Source organism: Oncorhynchus tshawytscha, linkage group LG12 (assembly GCF_018296145.1).
Source record: "Oncorhynchus tshawytscha isolate Ot180627B linkage group LG12, Otsh_v2.0, whole genome shotgun sequence".
In the NCBI taxonomy this organism is placed as follows: Eukaryota; Metazoa; Chordata; class Actinopteri; order Salmoniformes; family Salmonidae; genus Oncorhynchus; species Oncorhynchus tshawytscha.
Window position 1 is genome coordinate 33,942,988 of NC_056440.1, and position 21,531 is coordinate 33,964,518.

At 41.6% G+C, this 21,531-nt stretch overlaps 1 protein-coding gene across 13 annotated transcripts in view; it reads left to right on the forward strand.

Moving 5' to 3' along the window:
- The first annotated feature begins 14,304 nt into the window (after positions 1-14,304).
- The window catches only part of LOC112264093 (nuclear receptor corepressor 2), a 122,979-nt gene continuing 115,752 nt past the window's right edge, over positions 14,305-21,531 (forward strand). For 11 of the 13 annotated variants that reach the window (XM_042331618.1, XM_042331629.1, XM_042331622.1 and 8 more), the window contains exon 1: positions 14,305-14,484. The gene's annotated coding sequence lies outside the window, so the exon portion shown is untranslated. The remainder of the gene's footprint in view (positions 14,485-21,531) is intronic. The other 2 variants (XM_042331632.1, XM_042331628.1) reach the window with 1 other exon arrangement.

Consider the following 21,531-nt stretch of genomic DNA (forward strand, 5'->3'; position numbering starts at 1 on the left):
CCAGGTCTCTCCATTGTCCTGTGGAGGTTGGAGTGTTGGGCTGGCTGCTGTGACTCACAGACAGCTCCCGAGGAGAGAAGAGCAGAGCTCTGGTCTGCTTGAGAGGAGGTGGAGGGAGAGTGAGGAGAGAGAAGGCAGTGTGAGGATGAACACTGACCTCAAAGCCACGTGCTCTGTCTGTGGTGATCCAGTCTGAGGCAAGAAAGGTATTTTTCTCTCTTTGACTTTGCAGCTGCATAGGGTCCATCACTGTCTAGAGCAGTGTGTGTACTGAGCAGTGGTTAAAAACAAAACCCACTTATGGACTTTTAAGATGGCTTCTCTTCTCCTTGTGAATAGAGATCCCAATCCACGCCAGGCCTTGGATCCTTTTATATTAAATATAGAAAGGAGGAGACTGATAAAAATGGCACCAAGCTAACTCTATTTGTGGCTTTACCTAACCTGTGTGATTAGCAGGTTTTCTCTTCCATCTCCTGAAAGGCTCTTCCCTCAGGGAGTGTTACTCAATCCTGACGCATAGACTGACAGTACCTTGTGATCTCACCGCACAAAGCACATAAAGGACTAGCCTCAACCAGTACACACACACACACACACACACACACACACACACACACACACACACACACACACACACACACACACACACACACACACACACACACACACACACACACACACACACACACACACGAGTCAAGGCTTTGATGTGCTCAGTGTGGTTAGATCATAAGGAACTGTCATTCCTTTGAGCTTGTGTCTTTGTGTGAGTGTGTGAAAGGCATGGTGAGAGAGAGAGAGAGAGAGTGAGAGTGAGAGAGAGAGAGAGACAGAGCGAATGGGAGTAAAATGTCTGTGATTCATATCCCGCTAAGAGAAACATTTCATTATACTGTCTGTCTACCATGTGTATCAAATCAAATGTTATTTGTCACATACTCCGAATACAACAGGTGTAGACCTTACAGTGAAATGCTTACTTGCAAGCCCTTAACCAACAATGCAGTTCAAGAAAGAGTTAAGAAAATATTTACTAAATAAACTCAAGTAAAAATAGTCAAATGAAAAGTAACACAAAAAAAAATACAGAGTCAATGTGCGGGGTACAGGTTAGTCAAGTTCATTTGTACATGTAGGTAGGGGTGAAGTGACTATGCATAGATAATAAACATTGAGTAGCAGCAGCATAAAAACAAAGGGGGGTCAATGTAAATAGTCCGTAGTCCGGTGGCCATTTGATGAATTGTTCAGCAGTCTTATGGCTTGGGGGTAGAAGCTATTAAGGAGCCTTTTGGTCCTAGACTTGGCGCACCTGTATCGCTTGCCATGCGGTAGCAGAGAGAACCGTTTATGACTTGGGTGACTGGAGTCTTTGACAATTTTTTGGGCCTTCCTCTGACACCGCCTAGTATATATGTCCGGGATGGTAGGAAGCTTGGCCCCAGTGATATACTGGGCCGTACTATCCTATGTAGCGCCTTACGGTCAGATGCCGAGCAGTTGCCATACCAGTCAGTGATGCAACCGGTCAGGATGCTCTCGGTGGTGCAGCTGTAGAACCTTTTTGAGGATCTGGGGACCCATGACAAATCCCTGAAGGGGAAAAGGTGTTGTCGTGTCCTCTTCACGACTATCTTGGTGTGTTTGGACCATGATAGTTAGTTAGTGATGTGGACACTAACTCTCGACCCGCTCCACTACAGCCCTGTCGATGTTAATAGGGGCCTGTCCGGTCCGTCTTTTCCTGTAGTCCACGATCAGCTCCTATGTCTTGCTCACATTGAGGGAGAGGTTGTTGTCCTGGCACCACACTGCCATGCACCACACTGCCAGGACTCTGACCTCTTCCCTATAGGCTGTCTCATCGTTGTCGGTGATCAGGCCTACCACTGTTGTGTCGTCAGCAAACTTAATGATGGTGTTGGAGACGTGTTTGGCCAAGCAGTTCTGGGTGAACAGGGAGTACGCTAGGGGACTAAGCACACACCCCTGGGCAGCTCCAGTGTTGAGGATCAGCGTAGCAGATGTGTTGTTGCCTACCATTACCACCTGGGGGTGCCCGTCAGAAAGTCCAGGATCCAGTTGCAGAGGGAGATATTTTGTCCCATTGTCCTTTGCTTAGTGATGAGCTTTGCTGGCATTATGGTGTTGAATGCTGAGCTGTAGTCAATGAACAGCATTTTGAATGCTGAGCTGTAGTCAATGAACAGCATTTTGAACACTGAACTGAAGTCAATTAACATTATTCTCACATACAGTGGGGCAAAAAAGTATTTAGTCAGCCACCAATTGTGCAAGTTCTCCCACTTAAAAATATGAGAGAGGCCTATAATTTTCATCATAGGTACACTTCAACTACGACAGACAAAATGAGAAAAAACATCCAGAAAATCACATTGTAGGATTTTTAATGAATTTATTTGCAAATTATGGTGGAAAATAAGTATTTGGTCACCTACAAACAAGCAAGATTTCTGGCTCTCACAGACCTGTAACTTCTTCTTTAAGAGGCTCCTCTGTCCTCCACTCGTTACCTGTATTAATGGCACCTGTTTGAACTTGTTATCAGTATAAAAGACATCTGTCCACAACCTCAAACAGTCACACTCCAAACTCCACTATGGCCAAGACCAAAGAGCTGTCAAAGGACACCAGAAACAAAATTATAGACCTGCACCAGGCTGGGAAGACTGAATCTGCAATAGGTAAGCAGCTTGGTTAGAAGAAATCAACTGTGGGAGCAATTATTAGGAAATGGAAGACATACAAGACCACTGATAATCTCCCTCGATCTGGGGCTCCACGCAAGATCTCACCCCGTGGGGTCAAAATGATCACAAGAACGGTGAGCAAAAATCCCAGAACCACACGGGGGGACCTAATGAATGACCTGCAGAGAGCTGGGACCAAAGTAACAAAGCCTACCATTAGTAACACACTACGCCGCCAGGGACTCAAATCCTGCAGTGCCAGACGTGTCCCCCCGCTTAAGCCAGTACATGTCCAGGCCTGTCTGAAGTTTGCTAGAGAGCATTTGGATGATCCAGAAGAAGATTGGGAGAATGTCATATGGTCAGATGAAACCAAAATATAACTTTTTGGTAAAAACTCAACTCGTTGTGCATGGAGGACAAAGAATGCTGAGTTGCATCCAAAGAACACCATACCTACTGTGAAGCATGGGGGTGGAAACATCATGCTTTGGGGCTGTTCTTCTGCAAAGGGACCAGGGCGACTGATCCGTGTAAAGGAAAGAATGAATGGGGCCATGTATCGGGAGATTTTGAGTGAAAACCTCCTTCCATCAGTAAGGGTATTGAAGATCAAACATGGCTGGGTCTTTCAGCATGACAATGATCCCAAACACACCGCTCGGGCAATGAAGGAGTGGCTTTGTAAGAAGCATTTCAAGGTCCTGGAGTGGCCTAGCCAGTCTCCAGATCTCAACCCCATAGAAAATCTTTGGAGGGAGTTGAAAGTCCGTGTTGCCCAGCAACAGCCCCAAAACATCACTGCTCTAGAGGAGATCTGCATGGAGGAATGGGCCAAAATACCAGCAACAGTGTGTGAAAACCTTGTGAAGACTTACAGAAAAAGTTTGACCTCTGTCATTGCCAACAAAGGGTATATAACAAAGTGTTGACCAAATCCTTATTTTCCACCATAATTTGCAAATAAATTCATAATAAATCCTACAATGTGATTTTCTGGATTTTCTTCCCTCATTTTGTCTGTCATAGTTGAAGTGTACCTATGATGAAAATTACAGGCCTCTCTCATCTTTTTAAGTGGGAGAACTTGCACAATTGGTGGCTGACTAAATACTTTTTTGCCCCACTGTAGGTGTTCCTTTTGTCCAGGTCAGTGTGAAGTGCGATTGAGCATGCGTCATCTGTGGATCTGTGGATCTGTTGGAGGTACTTGAAGCAACTGCCCTTACTTTGGGCACAGGGACTATGGTGGTCTGCTTGAAACATGTAGGTATTACAAACACGTTCAGGGAGAGGTTGAAAATATCAGTGAAGACACTTGCCAGTTGGTTCGCACAAGCTTTGAGTACACGTCCTGGTAATCCGTCTGGCCCAGCGGCTTTGTGAATGTTGACTTGTTTAAAGGTCTGGCTCACATCGGCTACCGAGAGTGTGATCCTACAGCCGTCCAGAATAGCTGGTGCTCTCAAGCATGCTTCAGTGTTGCTTGCCATGTAGGGAGCATGAAAGGCATTTAGCTCGTCTGGTAGGCTCGTGTCACTGGGCAGCTTACGAGTGGGTCTCCCTTTGAAGTCTGTAATAGTTTTCAAGACCTGCCACATCCGATGAGCATCAGAGCCGGTGTAGTAGGATTCAATCTTATTCCTGTATTTACGCTTTGCCTGTTTTATTGTTCGTCTGAGGGCGTAGCGGGAAGCGTCCGGAATAGTGTCCCGCTCTTTGAAAGCGGCAGCTTTAGCCTTTAGCTCGGTGCGGATGTTCCCTGTAATCCATGGCTTCTTTTTGGGATTTGTACTTACGGTCACTGTGGGGACTACGTCGTCGAACCCCTCAATGCCATTGGATGAAACCCAGAACATACTCCAGTCTGTGCTAGCGAAACAGTCCTGTAGCGTAGCATCCGTGTCATCTGACCACTTCGGTATTGATCTAGTCACTGCTTTAGTTTTTGCTTGTCTGCAGGAGTCAGGAGGATAGAGTTATGGTCAGATTTGCCAAATGGAGGGCGAGGGAGAGCTTTGTACACGTTTCGGTGTGTGTAGTAAAGGTGTTTTTTCCCCTCTGGTTGCAGATGTGACATGCTGGTAGAAATTTGGTAAATCTGATTTAAATTTGCCTTCGTTAAAGTCCCCGGCCACTAGGAGTGCCGCTTCTGGATGAGGGTTTTCTTGTTTGCTTATGGCCTTATACAGCTCATTGAGTGCGGTCTTAGTGCCAGCATCCATTTGTGATGTTAAATAGACGGCTATGAATAATATAGATGAAAACTCTTTTGGTAGATAGTGTGGTCTTCAGCTTATCATGAGGTATTCTACCTTAGGCGAGCAATACCTCGGGAGTTCTTTGATATTTGAAATTGTGCACCAGCTGTTATTTACAAGTAGTCACACACCCCCGCCCCAGGTCTTACCAGCCGTAGCTTCTCTGTCCTGCCAATGCACGGAATAACCAGCCAGATCTATAGTATCAGTGTCGTCATTCAACCACGATTCGGTGAAACATAAGATATTACAGTTTTTAATGTCCTGTTGGTAGGATATTCTTATTCACAGATCCTCCATTTTATTTTCCAGTGATTGCACGTTGGCCAATAGTACGGATATTAGTGGAAGTTTACTCACTCGCCAACAAATTCTCAGAAGGCAGCCAGACATCCGCCACCTTTTTTCTCCGTCTTTTCTTCACGCAAATGACTGGGGTTGGGCCTGGTCTCGAGAATGCAGTATATCCTTCACGTCGGACTCATAAAAAAAAATCTTTGTCCAGTTTGAGGTGAAAAATTGTTGTTCTGATGTCCAGAAGCTCTTTTTGTTCATAGGAGACAGTAGCAACAACATCATGTACAAAATAAGTACAAAAATAAGTTACAAACAATGCAAAAAAAAAAGTTACGATTTTATCCTGCGCATATAACAAATGAACTTGATCCCATTTATCAGTTCTAAAGCTGTATGTGAGGTAACTTCCAGTACATATCCTCAGCTTTTTGTACCTGTACTCTGTATTCTTTATGACTTTTTATTGCCTGTGATAAAAGGAGTCTGGTTACAATTATCCCACACAAAAAGAAAGCTGGACAGAACTGTTGGCCCAAACCATTCTGCATTTCTGATCTCTAGTGCACTGGCTGAAATAATTGTATTATTAATTCTGTACGATATTACCTTATACTAATTACAGTTGAACAATTTAAAAGATCTGCAGGGTTGTGCTCTCAGATGTCTTGTTAGATGAAACACACTTTCCATGGCCTAATAACATACAGTATATGATATGTTTTATTCCAATCTTCAACCATCCTTCTAGGAATTCCCCACATATTCACAAGCAACCTTTAGACTCTTAATCTGCGGACATATTGTTCATGATCCCTTATATAAGCAATGTGTAAATCAGCTCTGGTCACACAAAATAATTCTGTGAAGACCATACAGCTTCCCATTTAAGCCACAGAGAAGACATACAGTACAGTAAGTGAACCTCGTCAACCTTCAGCCTGTGACAGTCAAGTTCTGCTTAGTTCTATTTCACTGTGTAATCGTGCGATCTTACAGATCCTTTAATATTACTGTTGTCTTTCACTGTCCTACCAGTGACTGAAGATAGTGGCAAATAATGTGTGGTGTGGTTGTCATGTGGTCTTTGTGTGTGTGTGTGTGTGTGTGTGTGTGTGTGTGTGTGTGTGTGTGTGTGTGTGTGTGTGTGTGTGTGTGTGTGTGTGTGTGTGTGTGTGTGTGTGTGTGTGTGTGTGTGTGTGTGTGTGTGTGTGTGTGTGTGTGTGTAGGCTCACTGAAATGATGTGCTCTGTATATTGAGCTACACCCTCCCTTCTTCATCCATGAGCTGAGATCCGTTACTCTCTCTCAGTGTGACTACATTACACTGGCCTTTCCCCCTCCCCCACTGAGCGTGCCTTATAGAGTTGGGTCCTGGGGTGGGCGACGGCATGGAAAGCAGGCCTTTTCTCCAGTTCCACTGCAGTTATTGATGAGGTGAGCTAATTAATCTCCCTGCTGTGCTCACAGAGACACTGAGGATAAATCAGAGTGTGGGTGAGAGCCAGCCACCCATTCCACCTCTCTCTAGACTCAACCGACATTTCATTATCTTTATTTATGGGGGTTCTGCTCTCTTCTGGAACCTCTCTCTCCCTCCCTCACCCTCTCAAATTGTTCCTATTCTCTCACTACCTCCCACTCCTCTGTATTTATTTCTTACCATCCCCCTTTCTTTCTTTAGCCTTCTATTTTCTCAGAGTGCATGTACTCTCCTTCCCACACACATTTTCCTGTGTACAAATTCTAGCCAAAGCCTTCTTTCATGAGAAGTCAAGATATGGAAAGTATGTGAACACACAACAAACTATCAACAAGGTGACAAAGGGCTAGATAGATAGCATGTGTTTAGAACGGTATAGAGTCAGAGGGAATAGTAGCAGTCAGTCAGACTTCTAATCCAGTATGGAGAGCTGCAGCTGATCTGATTGGCTCTGGAGAGTGAGAACCACCTCAGCACTTTTAGCAGAACAGAGCCCTGTTTGAGTTGGTTGAGTAGCAGCAATTCACCTCTGGGCTTATGGCTTTGCCTTGGCCACTTATTGTGGACCGGGAGCCAGCGCTAGCTTTGTCCCCCAGTGTCCTTGTTCAAATCAAATCAAATTTTTATTTGTCACATAGACATGGTTAGCAGATGTTAATGCGAGTGTAGCGAAATGCTTGTAATGTGCTAGCTAACAAGCTAATCGAACTCTGCAGGGGAAAATGCCAATTTCCATGGCATCCACACAGAGATCGATGTTTGGGGTCTATAATTGACACTGTGGTTTAGTATGATTTTTTTAACCTTTATTTAACTAGGCAAGTCAGTTAAGAACAAATTCTTATTTTCAATGATGGCCTAGGAACAGTGGGATAACTGCCTGTTCAGGGGCAGAACGACAGATTTGTACCTTGTCAGCTTGGGGATGTGAACTTGCAACCTTCCGGTTACTAGTCCAACGCTCTAACCACTAGGCTACCCTGCCGCCCCTGCCGGCTTAAACAGCTGACAAACATCTTCCATCCTGGCTGTGGTATCTGAGGCCACAAGATGAGCTAGTACCACCATCAGCCACAAACAAAACATGACTGCAGGGCTCAACAACAAATATCTTGATTGGAAAAGGAGATGGTGTGCTTAAAAAGCTTCACAGTAAGGCAACAAAACTCCATGGCCTGATTTCACCCAATATAATATGCTGTATTTCAATTCTGTTAAATTTCTGAGAAGTGAATGTTTTGGTTTTGTCTGTTTGATAGGCCTTTAGGTTGTTTCATTGTTTGCATTGGCTTTCCTCTATATATTGAGTTATTTTTCCAAGTGTTACTGCCAAGACCTCCAATCCATGTGAAAACAATAATACATACGTTATACTGTAGATCCTCCCTTGAACTTGGAGCTCATTTGTAGAAAGCAAAAACTGGCATTGATCAAAAACTGTGAATTACAGTTTGCGAACATGTTTTTTTCATTTGAAAGAGGAATGGGATATTTCAGCAATTCATGGAGGACATTAATGTCACAACTGCGATATTGGAATCTCCCCTGACAGGGTCCACTCTGGTTTTCTCTGCAAGGATACATGCACAGATGGTCCACTGAGAAGAGCTCCAGCAACGCTGCCAATTTCATTACAGGGGTTCAGTTGGATCTGTGACAAGTGTGAATGTATCTGTCTCTGTCACGCCAACCACCACAGCCGCACAGATATCAAGAGATTTCAGACGTATTGAGCACTACACAAAATACCAGAGAAACTCATTCATAGTGGCTCAATGCATATTTTGGAATATTTGTCAATGTTTGTATTTATTCCATCAATCAAAAGAAATACTCTTCAGCATTCTGCAACATATGTGGCTTTCTAAGGAAAATTATTAATTTGCTCAACTTCTGGTTTTGTCAGACTGGAATGAATCTGGTCATATAGTAAAAGCAACACATGATGTTGATAAAAAGAAGGAACAGAAAAAAGGGAGAAAAGAGTACATTGGCAGCAGTCCAGGTGGAGACAGACACGGGAAGCTGGGGCGGAATTTCAACAATGCAGGCAGTCATTGAGTTCTTCAGTGGAATAGTGCCATTTCTCTTTACAAGTTCTCCTTTGTTGTGGTATTCTCAGAAAGTAGCAAGAGCTATTCGGGTTTACGATGTGAACTTTTTAAAGGTACTTCTATATCTGCTTTGTGCATAAAAATAATTCTGCTCTCCAAGTGAGTTGTCTTATAGCAGTGGTCCCCGACTACATTCAGACACAGGCTGATTCTTTCTTGAGCAGATGGTCAGGGTGCCGGAACATAATTATAAATCACAATAACAATACACTGATAATTGACAGCAAGAAGCACAAACAGATAAAGTATTTGAGAAAAACAGAATAATTTCAAACCTTGATTACATTGGGATACGATCACATATGAATCTCTATTTATGTATGGGAATACTTGGGATCAGATCTCCTAAATGTAAATGACTTGTGCTGATTTCCTGGTGGTTTTACAATCTTCTATGTCCAACAGAAATTCAACAACCCAAAAAACGGGAGGCCATATAAAATCCCCCATGGGCCACCAGTTGGGGAACCCAGGCCTATAGGAACGGGTGTGCGGTAGGAGATGCTTCCTCCAAACATTTCTCGAAGAATTAAGACATTCTTGAAGACAGCATTTTAACAATTCATCCAGTCAACAATCTCCTTTCTCATCTCGCTCCCTTTATTTCTCTCTCCCTTAATCACTCCGAGTCCCGCTCTCTCATCCCCTTTCTGTCTCAGTCTATCTGAGAGGAAAGATAATTCTCCTAGAATGCTTGACCAGGCTCCGTTGTGACTATAATAAATGCCAGGACTGGCAGAATGAATTATGCCTGGGCCTGAAATGTACATCACAGTCCAAGCAAGAACCTGGCATGTAATTATACTGACACTATATATAGAAGCAGATGCCACAAAGAATCCATCACCACTATTTAAAAATCACATTTAAGATGAGCCACATTACTTCTTAGAATAAGGGACTTCATGATATGAGAATATATTAAACACTGCTTGAAATTGTTATTTGTATTGTAGTACTTTGATTTGGCCTTGGCAAGAAGAGTACAAATAGCAACTGCTAGTTCTACACTATTTAAATTTGTTTACTTCCCAGCCCATTGAAATCATTCTAATACAATTGACAACATTCTCACACCTCATTTAGAGAATGAATTTTTCAAAGAAGTTATAATGCAACATGGGGATGGATATGTAGACGGTGAAAATGAAAACTGAGCATCAGTCATCAACGTCTCATTCACAATTGTTATGATACAGTAAATACTGCATTACAGATGCCATATCTTAATTTGACCCAGTTTCTCACAGCAGGAACATAATCCTGCAGCAACAGGAAATGTGGATTATAATTAATAGACATTTTTTGCAGGGGTTCCTACATTTTTTGTTAGGGAAAATCAAGTCTTAAATTTTAAAGTGGAAATGACAAACTTTAGAAGCCTTTTTAAACCTTGTATACATTAGAAATTAGCATCCTGCAACAACAGGATAATCAAATTAAGATACTGCATCTGTATAGCACAAGAATATGGAACATAGCAGAAGTTCTGAACTGGCCATCCATTATAATGGGTGACAGTTTGGCTAGAGGAGATTTGATATCAAAGCTGATCTTCCATTGAGGGGGGTTAAATTAACCGAGTAAACTCCAGCTGCCAGCTTCTCTCCTGAGAGCCTATTTATTTGATCAGGGTTTACCTCTCTGCTCAAAGCTTTCATTCATCTGACATTTCATTCTCCCTTTCTTTTCCCAGGGATTTTCAGTTGTTCATCATTTATTTTATTTGCTTGATGACCGTCTTCGGTGCATCTATCCATGGAGAAGCTTTGCAATCCATATTTCCAGGGTGTGGAGCTGGTGGATTCATATTGAGAGGATGCTAGTCTTCAGATGTAACCCCTCCTCTACACTAGCTTTTACTTTTCTGATTCACTTGAAAATATAACAACAGAAATAAATTGGCTACCTCCAAGGCAGGTTGTAAATGTCTACTGTTGTCACTATTGTTTGTGCCACTCTTGTAATAAACTTTGGTCTGGTTTTCTGATTAGTAACAATTATAAAAAATTATTAAAAACAAGTTTAAATCGTTGAGTACCTTTCAATGCCCAACCAGTCACCTCTTTGCTATTTATTATGCAAAATGTAGCGAATATTATGCTCATCAGGAAAGGTACAATAATAATGAAAACCATTTAAACCCTTTTAGACTGTCTCAACACCAGGTTAGCACTGCGGGTGGCGGAGTCCTGCTTCTGATTAAGCCCAGCTGTTGCCATTAAAACTGGCAACTGAAAACACTTTGTACTTTATCGTTGAGCTGATTAATTGAGCATTGCAAAGATGGAGTTAGATTAGTGAGAGACACGTCAGGGTACAGAAAGCCCAGCTGAAGTAAACAGAGCTCTTCCCTGCTCTGTGACGGGTGGATGGAGAGATAGATTGTATTTGTGGTGGTGGTTAGAGGGGGTCTCCCAAACCACAAAGCAGAAAGAAAAACACAGGAAAGAAAAACAATCTCATCTGACATCACGGAGCAGCAGGCTAAAGCTGAAAGCTGACATTTAGGTCAGATAAAACCTGCTGCTCCCAACGTTACAATAACAAGTGAAGAGTTATTTTAACAAAACACAATGTATCCATTTTCAAATTGTTGATAAATTAGCTTTTATTTTTTAAAGAAATTATCAAAGAGATTGGTGTGTTTTGTCACTGTCTAATCATGTCACGGGGTTGTTCAATGACAGACATGTATTTGTTTAAACTCTATCACTTTATGATATAATTTAAGAGAAACAAATAATCGTGTTTTTTCTCTCAAAATGATATATATCTGCCTCACTCGCTGATAAATAAGTAGTACTGCAAGGTTTTAAACCGTCAAATGTAACAAATAACTACATTTTTTATAAAGAAAAGTACAAATTATATATATATTTTTTATTATTATTATTTTTTATTTCACCTTTATAGGTAGGCCAGTTGAGAACAAGTTCTCATTTACAACTGCGACCTGGCCAAGATAAAGCAGTGCGACACTCACAACACAGTTACACGTGGGATAAACAAAAGTACAGCCAATAACACAATAGAAACTCTTGGGATCCATGTACAGTGTGTGCAAATGGAGTAAGGAGGTAAGGTAATAAATAGGCCATAGTAGCGAAGTAATTACAATTGAGCAAATTAACACTGGAGTGATAGATGTGCAGACGATGATGTGCAAGTAGAAATAGTGTTGTGCAAAAGAGCAAAAAAGTAAATAAAAACAATATGGGGATGAGGTAGGTAGTTGGATGGGATATTTACAGATGGGCTGTGTACAGCTGCAGCGATCGGTAAGCTGCTCAGATAGCTGATGCTTAAAGTTAGTGAAGGAAATATATGGCAGCAGAGAACTGGAAGGAAAGGTGGCCAAAGGTGGTCTGGCTTTGGGAATGACCAGTGAGATATACCTGCTGGAGTGTGTGCTACGGGTGGGTGTTGTTATGGTGACCAGTGAGCTGAGATAAGGAGAAGCTTTACCTAGCAACAACTTATAGATGACCTGGAGCCAGTGGGTCTGGCGACGAATATATAGCGAGGGCCACCCGACGAGAGCCAGCCGACGGGAGCATACAGGTCGCAGTGGTGGGTGGCATCAATATTTTAAAAATGCATATTTTTGTATGTAAAACATTTATATTTGATATTTTAGTAATTTAGCAGATGCTATTATCCAGAGCAACTTACAGTAAGCGCATTAATCTGAAGACAGCAAGGCGAGAACACCACATATCACAGTCAAATATACAGTACAGGGTACAAACATTCCATTCCAGCTAAACAATGGATATATAGAATTTTGCACAACAACAAAAAACTAATTTTCATATACATCTATAATCTATTAATAAAAATCTGAGACCAGTAATATTTTACACACACATGAAAGTAGCCAAAAGCAATCATTTCCGATGAAGAAACACAAATGTGAAAAACTGGTGGATATACTGTAGCGTTTAGTTAGTTAGAGAGAATACTGTTACCAAACCACCAGTGCCTGTTTAAACTGCATGACATAATTCACATCTGAGAATGGAAATAGAAAAATAGATTACATTAGGCTTTAACGAATCCAGGATTAAGAGGTGAATAATATTTTCAGGGATTTATTTTCAGAGGGCAAACTCACTCTCTCACTGAGAAATGATCTAAATTTAAAGTCCCTCAATTGTAACTGACTTGTGTCTTTTAACTGTTAGATGTTAGATGGAGACTATGTAGTGGTGGGGGTTCATGCAGGGCCAGAGGTGAATGGTTTCAGACCATTAACAGGGCACTGGCCTTCACCTACATCATCTGCTAAGCCCACAGCATGGAATGCTGTGATCTCCCAAATACTATTTTTCAATGTTAGTCGCTGTATTCACAGCTTGTTCCCTCGCTGGGCATCAAACTGCACAGATGTAGAGGTCCTGAAGTGCCACAGCACGAGGAGGAATGACCCATTATGCAATCTCCACAGGTTATGGATATTTGAAAAAACGTGTGTCTGAGAGAGAGAGAGAGAGAGAGAGAGAGAGAGAGAGAGAGAGAGTATTTTGGAACATTTGTGAGTGTAATGTTTACTGTACATTTTTTTTGTTAATTTCACTTTAGTTTATTATCTATTTAACTTGCTTTGGCAATGTTAACATGTTTCCCATGCCAATAAAGCCCTTTAAATTGAAATTGAGAGAGAAGGGGGGGGTATATTTTAATTTAACTCTAAATGCATAGCCTACATTTCTCAAATGGAAAAGCTCACCTTTGCCCATGGTTATTTACCCTCTCTGAATTGATTTCTTATTTTTCTTTTTTGACTTGCTAGGCTACAAGCAATATAGGATAAGTGAAAGGTTGCCCCACAACAATGGTGGGGCGGAAGGGTAGCCTAGTGGTTAGAGCAAGTTCAAATCCCTGAGCTGACAAGGTACAAACCTGTCGTTCTGCCCCTGAACAGGCAGTTAACCCACTGTTCCTGGGCCGTCATTGAAAATAAGAATTTGTTCTTATCTGACTTGCCTAGTAAAATAAATACAATTATTTTACTTCAAATTATTAGCTATGTGTCAGTCTAACTAATCGGAGGGTGAGACTCTTTCACACTGTTGGTCTTTTCAAAATAGCAGCATCAGATTAAAATGAAAATCTGTGCTCTTTGTTTATTTTCTAGTTTCAAGTGTCTAGTTGTTTAATGTCAAGTGCACAAGTACAGGGAAATGCCTCTCTTGCAATCTCTAAACCCAACAATGCAGTAATCAATAACAATGTAATACTAACAAGAACATAAGGTAGAACAAAAACACACGAGAAATCATAATAAAAAATAAGATATTAGGCACACGAAATAGGGCAAAGGCTTACTTGGCTGATTGAACGAGAGGGTTTGAGAGGAGAGAGCAAGAGTGCGCGAGAACATGCGACCTATCAAAAGACCTGAATCAAGAGAGGCGTTTCAGCACCATTCTCGGGGAGAGTATTTTTTATAGTCTATGGAGTAGACGCGACATTTGCCGCAAGTAGAAAGGAGTGGAGCGATTGAGAACGAAAACGCTTCTTTCATGTGGATTACTTCTGGAAAAAATAAACCCCTACCAAAAGCGGAAACTAGCTAATACATTAGGAACAACATCAAAGACTGGAATTATACGGTAAAATGGTCACCTTATTTGTTAGCTATTTTACCCGTACTGCTGCTAAGGTTGACACGCTCCAGCTAGCTAGACAAACCAGTAGCTTATCATTTGTTAGCTAGCTAACACCGCCCTAAACAATGTTAGCTAGCTAACAGCTAACTAGCCAGCTAACTAGCTAGCTAGTTGACCGTATCATATAAATAATGTTCGATCGCTAACAAGCATACAGAATTTGATATACTTGATGGTATAGCGAACCTCTCTAGAAAACTAATACAAACTCGGATTATTTCAATTGATGACTAGTTAGACCTTGTCATAAAACAACAAACCATTAGCTAGGTAGCATAGTTAGCAGGGTACCTAAAGTAGTTAACTAGCTAGTAAGCGTTTGTCACCAACCAGGCATCTTCTGAAATGCCCGTGTTTTAGTAATGTATTTAATCCATTTGGCTGACTACCTAGATAGTGGGCACTGGGAACAATTAATCAGTTACTCCCATGGCCAGATTCATTGATTTGTGATACGTTTATCAACACTGCGCGGTGATTCACGTTGGTTGTTGTTGACGTTAGGGGTCCTGACTGCCGAATTAATTTAGAAGCGTACTGCGGCGACGATTTGGCGTGCTTTTACACAAACAGTTTTGTTGGCATATTATTCGAAATGTATAAGTACGGTAGGTAGGTAGCTAACTACCTATAGAACATGTTTGCCTGTCAAATTATTTGTTTGCCTACTTTTCTATGACCTGTCTGAAAGTTGGGCAGAAGTGAAAGTTGTACTGCACAGATACATTCATAAAAAATGAACAAAGGCTTATTTCATGTAATGATAGAGGTAGGGAGAATACTTAACCCAAAACATGACTCACCTCAGTCAACCTACAAATCCCTACTACTACTACTACTACTACTACGATCATGGTCAGAAAACAACACTTGCTTTGAAGGGGGACAAAAGGTCAATCAGTGCTCTCTGTAGGATCATTTATTGAATTACAATTAGGAATTGAAACAATGTGTTCATTGAGCAAACTCATATTTTAGAGTTAAAAGGGTTAGTCTACTATAAGGGGTCTATCAGGGGCCTACATGAATATGAGTCTCTTAGAAATAGTCTACCATAGTTTGCTCTACAGGTAGGTTAACTGTCCCCCAAAAATGAAAAACTTCAGTACATGAGGATTACAAATGATGTTGAAAGCAGGTGCTTCCACACAGGTGTAGTTCCCTAGTTAAGTAATTAACATCCTGTTATGCTTAGGGTCATGTATAAAAAAGTAAACTTGCCCATTATTTTGGCTACCATAGCTAGAGGAGATCTGTGACTTTGAAAGAGGAGTTTCAAAGGAACATAGGGGTTTTTAAAGGGTGTGTGATTGTGTCTGTCATCAAATCTCAACCCAATTGAAAACTTATGGGAGACTGGAGCGGCGCCTGAGAGCGTTTTCCAACAACAAAACACTAAATTATGGATTTCTCGTGGAACAATGGTATTGCATCCCTCTGATAAGAGTTCCAGACACGTAGAATCTATGCCAAGGCACATTGAAGCTGTTCTGGCGGCTCGTGGCGGCCCAATGCCCTATTAAGATACTTTATGTTGGTGTTTCCTTTATTTTGGCAGCTACCTATACATATCAAGAATATTGCTGAACATAAGTCTTATTGGACTGACTCGAATGTCAATCAGGCTAGATCATGCTTTGCCTAATACCATATCTTGATTGATGAATATAAACAGAGTGAAATTGCACTGTCAACATAATTTGAGAGAGCATGAAATTGGGGTAAGATCTTTATTTCTGTATTGGCCCTTTTGAGGAACAGACCATAGTTAATAAGGTCAATTGCATGAATTGTGTTGTGGTATTAAATGCCAGAGCCCAGGCCAAGTGTTTAATTACAATAATAAAAGGGAAATTGGCTCCAAATGCCATTCAGCGTATATTTGAATAATATGAAATGCTGCTGGTGGTTATTGAACAAGGCCAAGCTGCTCTGATTGGCATTTTGGGTAAAATGCATGGCATAGATTAAATTGTTTTAGAATCCAATATCAAATGATGTTCACTGCAAGAGTGGGTAGAGAACAGTTTGTCAAAGATTATATATTTTACTTTGTTAAAAAGCTATGCTTTAAGTTAGTTTTGGCTACAATCTGCCTTGAAGGTTTCCTCTGATTGGATTATATCATGCATCATCGTACATCAAGCATATTACAAACACTTCCTGTAAATTATTCCTATAAAGCCACAACAGTGATCTATGAAGCAGCTGAAATAGCCTATTTATTTTGTGCTTATTGATGCATTATTGAATGCTTCCCTGCTCAAGACTGATAAGGAACTGAGGAGGTGGGATAACCTCTTTTTATTGTAACCCTTGATCAGTGATGTGTGTTGTTGGTCTTTAAATCTTGTAGAGAGGATTTCTGTGTCTGAATATGTTGTCTGAATGAAATCCCACCTTGAAGTGCAGTCCAGTCGGACTCCTCTATTAAACAGGATCATCTGCTCCAATCAGGGATTGAGATCACCAAGTCGGCTGATAATCCATGGTAGTGGGAGAAGAGGTGGTTTAGCCTCCTTTAAGTCCAGCCTCAGAGCAGTCACGGTACCCTGCCTGTCATCTGGACTCAGTTAGTCCAGTGGTTTGGATGGGGAAGGGATAACTGTTTGTGTGACACCCCCCCTTGTCTAACTGGGTAATGGGGGCAGAGATTATCCCGTGCTCAGTGTGAGGCCGGAGGGAGACCGTGGCAGACAGTTTTACTACTAGTCCCAGTGTTGCTAGCATTATGAAACCTGTAATGGAACTGGATGAGAGGGAATAGCTAGTAGGCTATACAAGTCTGTTGTACACTTTGAGAGGGGAGGAAATCTTCAGATCACTGTTCGAAACCTTTTCAGATGTAAATTCGCAATTCCTCAGTTTGCATAGGCCTATGTTGAATACCGGTATGTCAATTTCCCTAAGTCACACCACAAGAGCTAAACCAGAACACCACTGGAATGTACCTTAAGTCAAGAGCTTTTACGTCCTGCTTTTGAAATATTCCTGAAATAGCAGCAGTCATTGTTTAGAGGAAAAGCGATGGAGAAAGGGAGAGGTGGGGGGGGTTAGTATACAGTAAGTTCTACATGATGCCACAGCAGGGCAGACAATACAGGTCCTTTTCCAAACCGCTATGTGTTGGAGCTGTGTGCTGCCTGGGAGGGGACTGACTGACTGCCTCTGGTGTGGGCTGGGACGATCCACTCTGCTGTTACTGTGAATAGGGCTGCAATGAGGAGTTCCGGACATGTGTTCTGAATCCTCAACCTGTGGTGATATCAAATATTAGCAATAGTGATATTGCTGTGCAACAAAGATGTTCTATTTTCTACAGAGATTGCAAAAATAATTATGACGAAGTAGTGCACATCGGTTATGAATGTTTCAACCTCTGTGTTAAGAAATTGTGTTTTTAACTTCAGTTAATGTTTCAGAGAGCACCAAGCCATGAGCCTGGTGGTCTGTATTGTCCAATCACAGAGCAGATACAAGTGTCCCTTGCCCAAGCAAGGGAGAGTGATGATTGGCGAGACAACTTCCTTGGTGGAAATCTTAAAGTTGAGCTTAATAACAACCAACCTGAAGCTATTAATGTACCTAGTAAGCTTATGTATCTGGACTGCAGCCCTTATGTGCCATCGCGTGTTCGCTAACAGATCACGTGAGTTGTATCTGCTCTGTGATTGGACGATACAGGCCGCAATGCTGTATGGGATGAGTAGTTTGTTTGTCAACTAACTCTGGTATGTGCAGTGTTGTATCCTGTATCAGTTTTTTAAATGCAATTTCTTATCTTTTGAATTAATGGTTCACACTGGGGATTTTTGTACCTTTTCGATGTTTGGAACCACACGACCAGCATGTTGAAATTTAGTGGGTGTGTCAGTTCCGGGAACCATAACTGCGGAAAGAGGGGCGCGGCCCATTGGAGCCCAATGAGGAACACAGTCCAGGGGGCCGGCTGTGATGAGTAGCCTTCAAGTCAGGTGATGTCCCTTCCCTTTTCCGTTATTGCCCTTTACAATTCCAGAAACAGAATCCATTCAATTTTTAGTTGACTGAGCTCAATTGTTAAGTGGGTTTGTTGCTCTCTTAGGGGAATAGGCTATTAGCCTAGGTTAGTTGTTGTAATTAACTAGCCTATATGACTACAACCTTTCGGTGTGTGTGACTGTTATAGTTCTGAGGAAATGGTGGGTTACTGGGTTTATATACGATGTATAAACATGTGTGTTTTGCTTATAAGAGTCCTTTCTGCATGATGAGTAGCTCGTTCAGAGCCTAGCAGCATTATCTGCCTAGTGTTGCTCATTCTGAGCCACACTGGAAGCACTGCTGAGAATAACAGACAGTCTAATTAGCAATTACTCAAGGTTATTAAGCTTGCTCTTCAGATCCATTCACAAAGACTGCACCTGTGATTCTCGGGAATATATATATATATACAGTGGGGCAAAAAAGTATTTAGTCAGCCACCAATTGTGCAAATTCTCCCACTTAAAAAGATTAGAGAGGCCCATAGAAACCCCATAGAAAATCTTTGGAGGGGGTTGAAAGTCCGTGTTGCCCAGCAACAGCCCCAAAGCATCACTGCTCTAGAGGAGATCTGCATGGAGGAATGGGCCAAAATACCAGCAACAGTGTGTGAAAACCTTGTGAAGACTTACAGAAAACGTTTGACCTCTGTCATTGCCAACAAAGGGTATATAACAAAGTATTGAGAAACTTTTGTTATTGACCAAATACTTATTTTCCACCATAATTTGCAAATAAATTCATAAAAAATCCTACAATGTAATTTTCTGGATTTTTTTTTCTAATTTTGTCTGTCATAGTTGAAGTGTACCTATGATGAAAATTACAGGCCTCTCTCATCTTTTTAAGTGGGAGAATTTGCACAATTGGTGGCTGACTAAATACTTTTTTGCCCCACTGTATATTGCATGTATCTTTCCTACAGACTTTCCCTATAATGTCAATCCAGATTGGCCGTATTGCAACATAAACATAATGTCATAGAAGTGGCGTGAGGGTGGTATGTCCTGGCACACCTTTGTAAACACTTGAGTTGACATGCAGAACACAGAGGGAAATATGAAGCAGTCACCGTGAAACAGCCTCCCAGGCCTATTCCCTCTTCCCATCCTTCTTTCTCACTGAATGAGTAACAACAGCTGTCTGGCATTTCTTGCTCACTGGTTTCCTGGTGGACTGCACCTGGTAGATTCCGTGCAAGGCGCATGTTCTGGTTGACTCAATCGGTCCGACAGAGTGGCATGATCCACTGCAGCTGGCTCAGAGAGAAGCCTCTTAATGAATCTCACAATCAAAGTGGCATTAAGTTGGACACAGCCGCTTTGCTCCTGGCCTGATGTTGTGCAGATACCTATTTTAGAGTTGACTGAGATTGCACAATGGAAAGACCTTGGTTGGTGTTACGACGAACATGTGAGAAGAGAGTCTGCCCGGTTACTGCTAAGACAAAGCACACCACAGTAGCAGTGTTTGTGGTTTGCTAGAAGCTCTTGAGGTTACTGAAATCTCATTTTCTGGTCTGCTGTTATTGAAAAGTTTGTCTGTCACTGTGGCAACAAAATATATCTGCACCTAGCTTAATTGTATTTGTACTTTACTCTGCAGTAAAAAAAATAAAATGGAATACTTTTTCTCCATCAACTGAGCAACAACCGATCCAGTAACCTGCGGTCACAAATGCTTCAATTCCAATGCCTATTACTTAGTGAAGGCTATGGTGATCAGTGTACACACACACACACACACACACACACACACACACACACACAGCTGTCTCTAACATATTTTGGACACAGTTGTGGAACTCATTACACAAAGAGTGGAGGGGTCTAGAGGGTGGATGGGGGTTGCTCCTGAGGCTGGCCCAGGGGTTAATGGGGTCTGGCGGCGAGACTGATCCTAGGCCTGTCACTGTGTGGAGCTCAACAGGGCCAGAGCAGGATTTATGGAGGGGAGTTTCATTCGAGCAGACTGGGCAGAGGGCTCTCTTTGTTTGGTGGGAGAGGTCTTCAGCTGGTCCTCAATGGACAACTATTTAAATGGTGAAATGCTTGTAAAGATAGGCTACAGATATTAGGCAAATGTCACAACTTGCTCTCATCCCACTTTGTAAACAATAAAATCCAGATCGATGGCAAAAGTTTCCTACAGTTGTATAAGGGAAGTGGATTCTCCTCTTGGTCACTTCATTCATTACAGTAGAGAAGTAGGCTACACTAACACTCAAAATTGGCACAACAAGTAAGGAGGGATTTTCTGACGACACAATTTATTTTGCCTACAATTTGGTCAAGTAAAGCAGAAACGTACCAGGTTTGTTTTAACTTCCTAATCCATTAGTCTATCTTGCAATTGTTTGTGCTCTCTCATTACTATAATAGCTGTTAGGGTTTTGTTGGGTAGTTTTACAAGTATCATAATGGATATTGGGAATTTTGTGCACATGATTATGATTCAAGTATTTTTTGTAATGATTCTTTTTGTATATTTTCAACTGCCAGCATGCATTTTTCTCATGTCAGTCAGTTATGTGCAAGGTTCTACGTTGTCTACATGACGGGTTAGTTTGCCTGTCTGTGAAGATGAAGGGCAGGCTGTACGTTGATCCTGCTGATTTGATTGGATGAAGTGTACCTGTATTTCTCTGTCCACTCGCTTCTTTAATTTCACCCGTTCATTTTTCCTTGCATATTCGGTCTGATCATTTAGATTGCTGCTGCCTGCTACTATGATAAATCACACGAAGAGGATGTTTGCTATCAATGTGCACAATATCAATGTGCAGCTTTTTCTGCAGTGAAAACGTGTAGGGAGGTATGTTGCCAAGATCTACATAGGCATATTAAAACAGCTTTTTTTCTGATCACGAGTATCATCCGATCCGACTATCAACTGATTTACTGATACGATTACCAATACGATTATAGCCATGTCTGCACACCCTTACTAGCTATGTTTTTATTTAGG